At 39.3% G+C, this 14608-nt stretch overlaps 1 long non-coding RNA gene across 2 annotated transcripts in view; it reads right to left on the bottom strand.

The window, feature by feature from the left end:
* Nucleotides 1-14608, bottom strand: part of LOC125931688 (uncharacterized) — a 173349-nt gene that overhangs the window by 122432 nt on the left and 36309 nt on the right. For both annotated transcript variants that reach the window (XR_007460474.1, XR_007460471.1), the window contains exon 2: nucleotides 11479-11542. This is a non-coding gene — a long non-coding RNA (uncharacterized LOC125931688). The remainder of the gene's footprint in view (nucleotides 1-11478; nucleotides 11543-14608) is intronic.

The following is a 14608-nucleotide window of genomic DNA, read 5'->3' as shown; positions in this document are numbered from 1 at the left end:
AAAAAGATGGTTCAAAGTGTTTAAATTGAAAGACTTGAATTAATGGACCATGCAAACCTTTAAACTTTAAACCCTTAAACTCGGTTGAAGGTTTTAACAGAGTTAAAGGAAGTTAAGGGTGCTGAGACACCTGGGGAGTAGCAACAGGGAGAAGCCATTACCATCCCTTGAGGTGAATGGGGCATGGGGAAGAAGAAGTATTACTGGAATCCGTGAGAATTCAAGCAGAAGAGGTGCCAGTGGACAGGAGCTATGGATACAGGTAGAAAACCAGAGTCATTGACAGATGCACAGCCAGGGAGGGAGAGAGTTAGAGGGGCAGAATGGACAGATAAATACCTACAAACTCTCTCTCTAACTACACTCTGATCTGCTGGTGCCCACTTCTTCCCACCCACACCTACACACATGCATTGTCCAAAATCAAGCAGAAGTTAGAGGATATGGTGCTTGTAAAACATCTTCAAATTCATTTACAATCCCCTCATCAAGGGGTGGAGCCTAATTCTCCTCCACTTAAATATTTTTTGTTTATTTTAATCTATTTCTTTATTAGCTTTGCAATTAACAAAGGAAAAAAAGGTAATGACATAAAGAGCAATAAAAAATCTGTGACCTGCTGGTTTGGGATATGTACTTTAAGACTAGAATTGTTTTTATTCTTCATATAAAATGGTGAATATTATAAAACTGTAGAAATCAAACACAAGCTGTTTTTCTTTCATTAAAGATTGGGTCTTTTCTCCTGAAAACATGTAGGTCCCAAAGATACTGATATCAAGTTTACAAAATATCATACATTGATTCTGTTACCCCATTTATACAAAATTGCAAACAACTCTGTCTACATATATGTAGACTCAGAGTCACATATCTGGGATTGTATTCAGCAAAGTATAAAACAATGGTTTTCTTGGGAATGCAAGCTGGTGCAGCCACTCTGGAAAACAGTATGGAGGTTCCTCAAAAAACTAAAAATAGAACTACCCTACAACCCAGCAATTGCACTACTAGGCATTTATCCAAGGGATACAGGTGTGCTGTTTTGAAGGGACACATGCACCCCAATGTTTATAGCAGCACTATCAACAATAGCCAAAGTATGGAAACAGCCCAAATGTCCATCGATGGATGAATGGATAAAGAAGATGTGGTGTCTATATACAATGGAGTATTACTCAGCAATCAAAAAGAATGAAATCTTGCCATTTGCAACTACGTGGATGGAACTGGAGGGTATTATGCTAAGTGAAATTAGAGAAAGACAAAAATCATATGACTTCACTCATATGAGGACTTTAAGAGACAAAACAGATGAACATAAGGGAAGGGAAACAAAAATAATATAAAAACAGGGACGGGGACAAAACAGAAGAGACTCATAAATATGGAACACAAACTGAGGGTTACTGGAGGGGTTGTGGGAGGGGGTATGGGCTAAATGGGTAAGGGGCACTAAGGAATCTACTCCTGAAATCATTGTTGTACTATATGCTAACTAATTTGGATGTAAATTTTAAAAAATAATAAATAAATAAATAAATAAATAAATAATTTAAAAAATGGAATCTCCCAAAAAGCCAGCATGGAAATAACCATGCACTTAACTTCTCAATAAATACTACTTGTCTGAAACTTGAAATGTATTCTGAACCATTGTTGTTAACTCAAAAGAGCAAGGAAAATGGGTGAAAAGTGTTCTTTTTCACTTTAGTATCTCCAGTTTGGGAATGGTTAGTAAGAAAAAGGCATCAAAAATAACAGCTCTAAAAATACCAAAATTTAATTCAATAAAATGAGCTTGCCAATGTAGCTGACCTAATACCCTAGGTAGCATAATGCCAGAGAGATGACAATAAGCTTTTATAACATAAGGATATGTTTAAGGAAAAGGAAGAACCTCAGGCAGGAAGTAACTTATAGACTCTTAAAATCCCATCTGTTAAAAAGATTTTGACACTTGTTAACATGCTACAGAAGACTTTAGTCAGAACTATTGCAATAGGTATATCAATCAGGGAGGAAAAACTTACCCTCTACTCTCTTAGCTTCAGTGCTTGGGAGACTGCAAATTAAACTGACAGTGAACAGTAGCAGAATATGCCATCCCAAAATATGCTATGTTGGCATAAGAATTCTTTTAAGCTGAAGACAAGTGAGAAGAAGCAGATACAGAAAAAGCTCTCTGCCCTCCCTCTGTCTACAAGTAGAACATAAATTTGTAAAGATGTTCCCCCTCTCCTCTCTATGAGGAAGGACAGGAGTTAATCACCAGAGACAACTCTAGACTTAACAGCCCAGAGAGAGCACCAGAAAAATCAACATAGCAAACATTTCTAACTAGCCCTTATCTTCCATTAGTTCTTCCATATATTTACCTTCTCATAATTTGCCACCCTTACAGACTCAAAGTCCTTTTCCTTTACCTTGTCACGCCTCTAAAAAATGTGTTGTTCTCTTGTCAAGATGCCATATAAGCCCAAGTTCAAACCACCCCTTTGAGTTAATCATCAATGAGTATTCTCCCATGTGTATTTCAAATGTACACATTAATAAACTTCTATTTGTTTTTCTCTTGTTAGTATGTCTTTTGTCAGTCTAATTTGCAGAGCCCCAGCCAATGAACCCAGGATGAGTAGAAGAAACAGATTTTGTTTTCCTCTCCTACAACAGATTATCAAGAGTAAAACAGATTTTTATTCTTGTGTGTACATCACAGAAAAATATGACTTAAGGAGGCATTTAAAATTTGGGGCTTATACACCATCTTGATAGGGGAAGGGTGCAGGATAAGGGTACTTACAGAAAAACAAGTGACTTTTTGGAAAGATAATAGACCCTTAGGAGAACAGATAGGAGATATGGTAGTTTTATGACACCTGTTCAGGCATCCTGTGGAGACTTCTCATCTCCATTGATAAGAGCCAATCATCCCTGGTTGCTCCCAAGAAGGGGATTTATGACAGTTGAGTTCTTTTGGGAGGCTCTGCTTTTAGGCAGATAAGAGATTTCAGGAACCCAGATGCCTTCCTCTCAAAACAATTTTTATGCCACAGTAGCTTATTCTGGACCCCTTCAAGTGCGTCAAGACTATCACCATAGAGGAGAGATATTGGGCTCAACTCCAAATATAACAAGGACAAGTGAAGATTTATAACCATTGAGCCAAATGAGGGGTCAGTAGATGGAAAATTACTCAAAGGAAACATCATGGGTAGGGGGATTCTTGCTAAACTAACTCAACAGGATTCTTACTGAAAGAAAGCCAGAATGATTGGATATCAAGAGTGGGGATTCTCAGGGCACTCAGCTGACTCAGTTGGTAGAGCATGCAACTCTTGATCTCAGGGTTGTAAGTTCAAACCCCATGATGGGTATAGAGATTACTTAAAAATAAAATCTTAAAAAAAAGAGGATTCTCTCTAAACTAACTTAGCAGGATTCTTGTTGCACCTGGACTAAGCAAACTGAAGACAGGGCCCAAAGACAAGGCCTAGTTGAAAAGAGGTCTCAGAGGAGCCTGACTAAAGTTTGGTCAAGGACAGAGTCTTTGTCACTTGTGAGCTCAAACTGAAGCTGACCATAGTATTTATTGGGTGTCATCTGAACACCAATGGTACTCTGTGACCATTGCCTAAATAGAGCCAAAGACACAAATGTGGCTTTTGAGCCTTCTGGCTTTATATTTGAGTTTCATGTTGCTTTTCCTGCTCTACTCACAAAAAAAGAAAGGAGAAATGTCATCTAACCAAAAATGACCCAGGTAACCTAAGATATGGGAGAAAATATTTACAAGTCCTATATCTGATAAGAGGTTAATATCCAAAATATATAAAGAACTCCTACAACTTAATAACAAAAACCAAACAACCCAATGTAAAAATGGGCAGAAGAACAGAACAGATGTTTTTTTCAAGGAAGATATCCAAACAGCCAAGAGGTACATGCAAAGATGCTCAATATGAGTCATCAGGGAAATGCAAATCAAAACCAATGACCTATCACTTCATACCTGTTAGAATGGCTATCATCAAGATGAGATAACAAGTGTTTGCAAGGATGTGGCAAAAAGGGAACCCTCATGCACTGTTAGTGGGAATGTAAATTGGTACAGCCACTGTGAAAAATAGAATGGAGGTTCCTCAGAAAATTAAAAATAGAACTACTGTGGGGTGCCTGGGTGGCTCAGTTGGTTAAGTGTCCAACTTTGGCTCTGCAATGGGCTCTGTGCTGACAGCTCAGAGCCTGGAGCCTGCTTCAAATTCTGTGTCTCCCTCTCTCTCTGCCCCTCCCCCACTCACACCCTGTCTCTCTCTCTTTCTCAAAATGAATAAACATTAAAAAAAATAGAACAACTATATGATCCAGCAATCCCACTCCTAGGTGTATATCTGAAGGAAATGAAAACAGGACATTGAAAAGATATCTGCACCTCCATGTTCACTGCAACATTATTCATAATAACCAATATATGGAAACAACCCAAGTGGCCATCAACAGATGAATGGATAAAAAAGATATGTTATATATATATATATATATATACACACACACACACACACACACACACACACACACACACACACACAATGGAATATCATTCAGCCATGAGAAAGAAGAAAATCCTGCCATTTGCAACAACATGGATGGACCTTGAGGACATTATGCTAAGTGAGGTAAGTCAGAGAAAAGACAAGTACTCTATGATCTCAGTTATACGTGGAATCTAAAAAAGCCAAACTCATAGGAACAGAGAGTATAATGGTGGTTACCAGGGCTGGGGTTGGGGGGAAGTGGGGAGAAATGGTCAAAGGGTACAAAGCTGCAATTATGTCGGATAAATAAGTTCTGGAGATCTAATGCACTACATAGTGATTATAGTCAACAATACTGCATTATATACTTCAAATTACCAAGAGACTGGATCTTAAATGTTGCCACCACAAAAAAAAATGATAATTATGTGACATCATAGAGGCATTAGCTAATGTTACAGTAGTAAACACATTGCAATATATAAATGTACCAAATCAACACATTGCACATTTTAAACATATAATTATATGCCAATTATATCTCATTTAAAAAATGACTCAATGAGTATACATAAATATTCCTTCAAATCCCATAAATCATAATATTTCTGTGGGAATTCTATTATAGAAGGAAATATAAAGATAATTTTATAATAAAAAAATTTTTCATAAAAAAAGAGAATAAAGGTTCTTGGCTATGATAGGGATCAGGACACAATACCCCAAAATATGGTACCTTGGCATATTGAATACTTCAAGCTGAAGGAGTTTGAAAAAAAAGCAGCAAAAGCACCTTCCCTCATCCTTCTCTCCTAGAGCAGGCCATAAGACTCTCATGTGAGAGGTGCCCTCCTGTACCCAGAGGAAAGGAGCATCCTTATATCTAAAGACAAAGGATGCTGAGAAGAATCTGAAAGAACAGGCCTTGCTAAGTTTCCCTCAGTTTACTACACTTAACTTTATACTCCTTGCCTATCATATTCCTCTACAACAGTCTACTTCTTATCAAACCTAGCATAAAAATACTCAAGTATGTTAGGTCGGGCCTCATTAAGGCTCCCATGCCACATAAAACATACATCAAACAGATGTGTATGCTTTTCTCCTGTTAATCTGTCTTTGTCCATTTAATTTTCAGACCTAGCTAGGGACCCTAAGAGGGTCAAGGAAAACTTTTTCGTCCCTTGTAGCTCCATCCAAAAACTTTTTGAGCAAAATGTTCTAGCAGGAATGGAATTTTGGCTCCCATTTCCTGACTAAACCATTTGTCATGATAAGCCATTCCTAGCTCTCTTGTCTTTTATGTTTCTCCCACATTCCCTGCCCCCTCACCATGCTTACCCATATTCCCATTCCTCCTCTCACCTTACTATCCCCTCTAGGGGCCCCGCCTACATAATTTGGTCCCTCTATTCTGGCAGGTGGTTCATGAAGTTCTGACCATTCCTTTCGACTCACCAGACAAAACTGCAGACATTAAAATGATGAGGAAAAAGGTGTGCAGAGGAAAAACTGTTCGGAGGGAAAACTTTACAAGGAGTACAGAGTTATTTTAAAAATAAAAGCAGGGGCACCTGGGTGGCTCAGTTGGTTAAGCATCTGACTTCGGCTCAGGTCATGATCTCACGGTTCATTGGTTTGAGCCCCGCATCAGGCTCTGTGCTGACAGCTCAGAGCCTGGAGCCTGCTTCAGATTCTGTGTCTCCTTCTCTCTCTGCCCCTCCCCCACTTGTGCTCTGTCTCTCTGTATCAAATATAAATAAATCTAATTTAAAAAAAAAAAAGAGGCAAGACATTAGTCACAGAATCTGAAAAAAAGCAAATTTTAAATCCCCCTCCAAAATTATAAAATGATAAACAAAAGCACCGGATAATGATTTCTGGAGCCTGCTTCAGATTCTGTGCTTCCCTCACTCTCTACCCCTCCCCCACTCACACTCTCCCTCCCTCTTTCTCTCTCTCTCTCAAAAAATAAACATTAAAAATAAAAGCCAACATAGAAATAAACCAAATCTCTCATCATCTTTCTCTCCCTACCCCACCCATATAGCTCAAAGCTGTCCAAAGGTTTTCAAAACCTTTGGACATACAGCTCAAAGCTGTCCAAAGGTTTTCAAAACCCTCATAAAGAACAACTTCAGAGAAGACATGGTTCAGTGAAAAGGTCTGTAACCACAGGAACTGGAAGTAGCTAGAATCAGCTGATAGGAATCCTAAAGCCATTAGGATCAAATATGCAGACACGGGATCTTCACACATTAAGGATTTAGAGAATCTGAAATGAAACCTTTTTCACTCTGAAAAAAAACCACTGCATCTCCTACTGATCATATTGCAAGTCCAACCAAATAGATTAACCTTTAATGGCTTTCGTACTCTTCCTAAATTCCTCCTCTTTTAATTTCTCTGCTCTTAACCCCTCCAATCACCTTGCCAAAGCTCCTTATAGAGAAATATTTGTGTTTCAATGGAAAACTCTGTATCAGGGTTATCAGATTCTAGCCCTAGTCATTGTCTTTGAGCTATTTCGCAATTCTTTGTAAGCTGTAGGTAACTGATATATATGGAAATTCTGTCCTGTTTGGCAGTAATTGAAATTAGCTTCACCCCTCTGTGGCAAAATGATTTTTGTGGACCTTTGCAACTTGTCTCAATGTTCCTTTACTTCATATAAATCTGTGCAGTTTTGACATTTCCTTTGAACCAATTATAAAATCTGCCTGGTTCTTTCATATCACAGAAGTGACAAAGACTCTCCTTGGCCAAACTTTGGTCAAGCTTCCCTGAGCCCTCTTCTCAGCTAGGCCTTGACATCCTTGGGGGACCTGCATAGCCCAGTTGTAGCAAAAATTCTAAATCATTTTAGCGAGAATCCCCCAGTCTTGATATCCCATCCTCCTGGCTTCTTTCAGTAAGAATCCCATTAGCTCAATTTAGTAAGATCTCCCTACCTTTGATGTCTCCTCTCAGTAATTCTCCATCCACTGATCCCCTCATTCTGCTCCTAGGCTATAAATCTCCAGCTTCCTTTGTTGTATTTAGAATTGAGCTCACTTCTACATTGAGGTCTCTTTTTCCCTAATGTAATAGTTCCTGAATAAAGTCTGTTTTTACTGCTTTAACTACTGTAAGGTTCTGGTTCTCTTTAATAGGAGTTAAATTATTTCCTTAACATGTGTTGACTTTTACATCTGTATGAGAGTAATGATTTTACCTTTCTCTGAAAATTATATTTCAACAGCCTTCTCCTGCTCTCACCAAAGCATATGAAAGAGAGATTTTGCCACCCCAAAATATGCCTCTCTGGAATAAGGATTATTTTAACTTAAAGGCAATCAAAACCCAGCAGATTCAGGAAAAGCTCTTTACCTCTTCCTCAACTGCCTAAATTTACATTGGATAGTGGGCCTGTACTAGGAAGAGAGCTATTACAAGAGATACCCTTTACCAAAGAAACTTATCTACATAACAAGACAATGTTCTCCAACCATCTTCTCTCACCTTCCTGTGAATGGCCTTTTTCTCCTTTGCATCCCCAGACACCTACCTCTTTCCTTAACTCAAAATGTTACATAAGCCTAATGACCTGGCTGCCCTTTGGGTCTCATATTTTTATGGGGTTCCTATACTTAAGAAATCTGGGTTTTTTTCCTGTTAATCTGTCTTATGTCAACTTAATTATTAGTCCAGGCAAGAAACCTAGAAAGGAATAAGGAGAAATTTTTCCTCCCCTACACTTATCTGTCACTCTTTCAAAAGAAAATTGATTGCACCTATATCTCTTCCAGAAAATCTTTATAAATGTGTTCTTTCAGTGTCAAACCACTTCATATGTGATGAATGTGTGATGTGTTGCCTTGTTCTTAGGAGGATTCATTATCCCAAATTAGACTGAGTTCCCAAGAATTCAGAGTCATGTGTTCCTTTGAAATTCCCAGACAAGGACCTTGCACAAGACTAGTGGACGTAAGGTTTGCAGTGATGTCCTCCTGAGGTGTCAGTCTGACAGCCACCTTGACCAAAGTGGAAGGCAAGAATCATGCAAGCAAAACAATGGATCTCAGAAATATCCATTAACACAGCCCATCCTCCAAAGCTGAACAATTTCATTGCCCTGGGCCTTCATTCAGATTTGGAGTTCCTCCCCCCACACACCACCTTCTAACAAGCTTGTATGTCTAGTCCCTTCCTATAGCACATTTGAAGCCATGACCTGCAAATGGGATCTTAGAAACACTCATGATGACAGAAGGGTCAGGAACAACTGCAGTGTCACTGAGGGAAGAGATTTGAAAAGGGGTGAATCAAATCAAATGAACCACGATATTGCTGGCCAGTTGTTTTTTTTTTTAAAGAGAGATGTCTACAGAAAAAAGTTTGGAACTGTGTATAACATTCTCTGCTAAATGTAGGGCAAGGTATAATATATTGTTGGTACATGTAGTTTATGTATGTGAAGTATTGTATATATTGCCTCTCCTCCATTTTTAAGGATGCTAGATAGATTTGGTATTACTGAAAAACAAAGAATACAACCAAATTATTGTTTGGTTAATATTTTCATGATATCAGGGCACTTGGGTGGCTCAGTTGGTTAAGTGTCCGACTTCGGCTCAGGTCATGATCTCGCAGTTCGTGGGTTCAGGCCCCACGTTGGGCTCCATGCTGACAGCTTGGAACCTGGAACCTGCTTTGGATTCTGTGTCTCGCTCTCTTTCTGCCCCTCCCCTGCTTGTGCTCTGTCCCTCTCTCACACTCTCAAAAATAAACATTAAAATAATTAAATATTATCATGATATCATTATCTGCCAATTTACCTGCATTCCATTCTAATGATGGAAGAAACACTGGTCTTCAGAAAAAAACAGGTGCTGAAGACCTATCTTGCATGCAGGTCCTATTGCTAGACTTCAACCACTTGTGATTTGTCTAACCCCAATATGAATATGGGGTTCATATTGTGGTAGAGCCCCTCCCTAAGGAATGTGGTAGAGGCCTTTCCATAACAAAGGAAGGCAACGTTCAACGTGGCCCAATCAACTCCCATACACATATGCATAGCTCTGACTTGACTCTGTAACTTTGACTGTGTCCAATCAGACTATATGTGTCACCATATATAGGAGACAAAGAAGTAGAAATTGCATAAAAGGCTATACCTTGCTGCACTCAGGGCTTAGCCTTTTTGGGCTAAGCCTTAACCCACTGAGCCCATGCCAGCACAAATGAAGACGCTTCCTGGACAAAGAAAGCCTGGGTGTCCCATCTCTCTGTGTGAGAATCCTGCTATAATATGACAGTAGACCTTTTCCTCCTCTGAGCAGGCCTTGTAGCAAGCTCAACTTTGGACATCCCTAACTGGTCTAAGCTCCTCCCATAAAAGCAAACTTGCTCAAAAACCAGGGGTTTATCATAAGCCTGTTGTAAGCAGAAGGAGTTAGAGGTTTCCAGAAAAAGATAATATACAGCTTTTGTGACACAAGAGAAATCATTTTGCATGATCTATACCCTACTTGTCCAAGTACACTTCTTGCAGAACTTCCTAGGAAGTATCAGAATTACAAAGAAATGCAAAACCTCAGTAGTTAAGAATTTTAAGGGAACAAAGAGAATGTAAAAACTTACAAGTCTCTAGCCTAACCATATCAGAAACTAAATCAGTGATAAAAACTCCTAGTGCTGTTTCAAAAGTAAGCAAGACCCTGCATTCCTTACCTGAAATAAGGAGCCCAAGACACCATCCAGTTTATACTGGCTCTCAGAGCATATAAATGTGGGCATAAAGTTGCACAGGCATAAGTAGAAAACATGCCTACACCTGCAGCCTATGTTATGTTAATGAGGCTTATGCTACTCCTAGGGCAAAGACTTTAAATATTATAATGAAGCAAAGGTAACTGTCCAACAGGGGAAAGGGCTTGCTCATTGTGATTTCATGAATCCTGAAAGTCTCATTCAAATATGATAATCTTCCTCCTCAGAAGAAAAGAAATAGTGGCCATCTCAAAACTATCATGTGTACAATTGTTGCATGATAGTTGAGCATAACGGTTAAGAAAGAATTCTTGAGATGTTTTGCCATGCAACTTAGTAAGTTTATTTAAGTAGGATGGGAACAGAACCAATAGGCAGAAAGAGCTACACTTTTGTTGTATGAAGCCTGTGGTTATATGCTTCATGCTCAAGGGGGAGAGAACATGCAGGGAGTATTAGATCATAAAGGTTTTCTTTGAACTTCTACTCATAAAACTACTTTCACAAGATTTCTCTGGTGCTTATCATTCAGTTTGATGTTAACTATCGGTGAGATTTACAGGCATTCATGAGATCCTTTAGGAATGCAGCAACCAGCATGTATTTGATCCTTATCGGAACTATGCAGACTATAGGTCAGCCTTCCAGGCTAAAAGTGAACATTTTTCTGCTTCTATCCCTCATCACAATGATAGGCATTGATGTTGCCAAGATGGCTGGTTAATGTTTCCAGAGACCATCTCCAGACATTTTTTGTTTTCTCTGTGAAATTATTCACAATAGTAAAGATAAAGTGGTTCAAATTTTACAAAAATATTGGTAAGGAAATTTCACTCCAGAAAGATGGCCAAATCGGGTGCCTGGGTGGCTCAGTCGGTTAAGCCTCTGACTTCGGCTCAGGTCATGATCTCACAGTTGGTGGGCTCGAACCCTGTGTCAGGCTCTATGCTGAGAGCTCAGAGCCTGGAGCCTGTCTTTGGATTCTGTGTCTCCCTCTTTCTCCCTCCCCTGCTCACGCTCTCTCTCTCTCTCTCAAAAATAAATAAAACATTAAAAATTTTAAATAAAAGAAAGATGGCCAAATCTTGCCCTGTCATTATCATAACCAAGGAAAAGCTATGAAGAAAAGCAAAACTCAGAACACTTGCCTCAAAAACCATTTGAACATTTGCAAATGGGTTTTACTCACTTGTTCTGTAGGAGAGGAAAAATAATTTTCCCTCTGCTTTTCTAGATTCTTGACTGAGACCTCCCTGTAATAAAAGAAAGACTAATAAGAGAAAAACAAACAGAAGTTTAATAATATGTATGCCTCACATATACATGGGAGATACCCAGAAAAACAGTAAAATTTCCCAAAATGGTCCAACCCACCAGCTTAAATTCCATCTTCAGCTAATGACAAAAGAAAGGTGTTGGGAGGGAGCAGTTATGGAAGGTTACCAGGAAAAATACAGTAAGGATTATTATGCAGATTTAAGTCAGGCATAGTCTCTAATGGTGAGTTTCTTAAATTGTAGTCATCATTTTCTTCCTGTAAGGGAGACACCCTTACAAATGGAGATTTCCCTTACAAATCTAAATTTCCCTTACAAAAAAGTAACTTCAACTCTGCTTTCAGAGATTCCTCTGTGTCTTCTTTTTCTTAAAAAAATCAACTCAAAATAATCTTCATGCCAAAGAGACATATTTTAGGGTGGCATATTCTGCTACCCTTCAGCCCAAAAACAAAATTTTGAAAAACACTGAAGGGGATTAGAATATGCCACCCCAAAATCTGCCACTTTGGCATAAAAATTATTTTGAGCTGAAGGCAATTGAGAATTAACAGATGTAGAAAGAATTTCTCACAGAGTTTCCACTATCTGACTCAAAGCAGCAACTTCTGGGAAATGAGGCTGCCATAAATTCCCTCTTCAGATTTCCTCCCAGGAGAGAGACCAAGAATAAACCTAGCATAAATTCCCTTTCCTAAGAAGTTTCATGGCCATGAAGAAGAGGGAAAGACCACTTGCATCTGCATAAACAAACATCACAAACTTTGTTATATCCCATTTATTCTCCTAACACCCATTTGTCATTCCTAAAGAAACCTATTTGTTCTTCTTATAAGAGCCTTTTTCCCTCTCCCTTTCCCTACTAAGTTAGGTATGTAAGCCTCCCAATTCTAATCACCCTTCTGAGTTACTTATCAATAAGCACTTCTGCATGTATATACACTGCACATGTAAAAAAAAAAAAAACACTGGTTTTTCTCTTGCTAATCTGTCTTTTGTTAGCTTAATTCACAAGCCCCATTCAATGAATATATAAGGGTAGAGGAAAAGTTTTCCATCCCTACAACACTTTAGTAACGGTTTGTTAGTTTTATGCTTGGATGGAAGTCTTCCCCTGATAAAAAGCTAATACTATGTTGCCAAAACAAACAAACAGACAAATACTAATAATAGATTTTGGTTTTCCCGCCTGGATAATATATTCATTACTCGCTAGTGCTAAAGAATCTCACCTTAGGGGCACCTGGGTAGCTCAGTTGGTTGAGCGGCCGACTTCGGCTCAGGTCATGATCTCGCGGCTCACGAGTTCAAGCCCCGTGTCGGCCTCTGTGCTGACAGCTTGGAGCCTGGAGCCTGTTCCAGACTCTGTGTCTCCCTCTCTCTGCCCCTAACCCACTTGCATTCTGTCTCTGTCTCTCTCAAAAATAAATAAACATTAAAAAAAAAAAAAGAATCTCACTTTATAGGTGAAATACTTAAGAAACTGTGTAAGGTACTTCATTAAAGTAAAAACTTCCTTGTCCATACTGACCTGTAAAACTATGTCAGAATTGAATGAAGTAATGATCTTTTAAAAATCAAAATCATCAAAATTTCTACAAAAGATTAATGTGCCCTGACTTGAAATCTAACCATTAGCTGTAACGATAATGCAATCCTCATCTCAAAATCCTCAGAGGTCCTCATATGAAATGATTCCAGGAGGACCCATAAGCTTATCAAATATTGTCAAAAATGACATCATATGCTCACCGGGTGCAAGCTTCACTCTTAAAGAGAATACCCCAGATACACCTTTACATGATTTGTTTTGGGGAGACTGGGATTACTGAGAAGAGACAGACACCAGTGAAACTCCACCTTAGAACTACATTGGAAAGGACCCTTTCAGGTCCTTTGAACTGTAAGTACTGCATTTAAACTCCCGGGTATGCACTCATAAGTACATGAAAGGCAGTATCAGCGATACCATAAACAATACATTTGTGCCTCTTCAGTGTGCAGCCCTGAGATGTTCTTGGTATAATCAGATGGATTTCCTATGTTTGCCACATTAAAATATGCCCCACACTTTGGGTATAGTCATTCAGTCTTTCCAAGCATTCAAAACTGAACTTCCCTGTGCTCTCATTTTATTAATATTTTGATATTCCCTTACCAGGAAGTATGCAAGACACTTTCACTGATTGGTGCAAGGATTTATACTCTGGCTAGGAGTTCCTGAACTAGATCATGTTATCCATAATTTATACCAGACTCTGGCTCAAACAGCAAAAGAAATAGCTCAAGCATTAGAAATATAATAGATGAGCATAAATTTACCAGACAGAAGTTTTATTTGCTCGCCAGCCTAAGTGGAGTCTGGGCAATAGGTAACACATCTTATTGTACCAAATAAATACCTTAGGAGAAGCGGAACAATCAATTAACTAAAAACCCACTTGTGTAGCTAATGTTGACCTAATTAATCCTTGTAATTGCTCTCCTGGTTGGGTTTAGGCAAACTAAGAAATTGGACATGCAGTGGATTCCAACTTTACTTACTATTGTCCTTAGGCTTTTTGCTCTCCTTCACCATCTAACAGCCAGGTTCTTAAATGCTGCTGCATAGTCATGATCCCAAAGCAATGGTTAACTCATAATCAGCATCAGAAGGAACCTGGCTGGGTGCTGAGTGACTGAGAGGGGTAGTTGAAGAAGACAGTGACAGATGTAGCACAAACACAGCCTATCACACATTGCCCAGAGTTAAATTCCCAAGGTCATCTGGGAATCCATAAACATCTAAACTCGTTTTCCGATATTTTGTCAATGAAGGGGGGTTCCGGAAGATGGCGGCGTAGGAGGACGCGGGGCTCACAACGCGTCCTGCCGATCACTTAGATTCCACCTACACCTGCCTAAAGAACCCAGAAAACCGCCAGAGGATTAGCAGAAGGGAGTCTCCGGAGTCAAGCGCAGACTAGAGGCCCACGGAAGAGGGTAGGAAGGGCGGCGAGGCGGTGCGCGCTCCACGGACTGGCGGGAGGGAGCCGGGGCGGA

This window comes from Panthera uncia, chromosome X (genome assembly GCF_023721935.1).
Source record: "Panthera uncia isolate 11264 chromosome X, Puncia_PCG_1.0, whole genome shotgun sequence".
Classification (NCBI taxonomy): Eukaryota; Metazoa; Chordata; class Mammalia; order Carnivora; family Felidae; genus Panthera; species Panthera uncia.
Note: the sequence above shows the minus strand (reverse complement) of the source record. Positions and strands in the feature narration are given on the sequence as shown.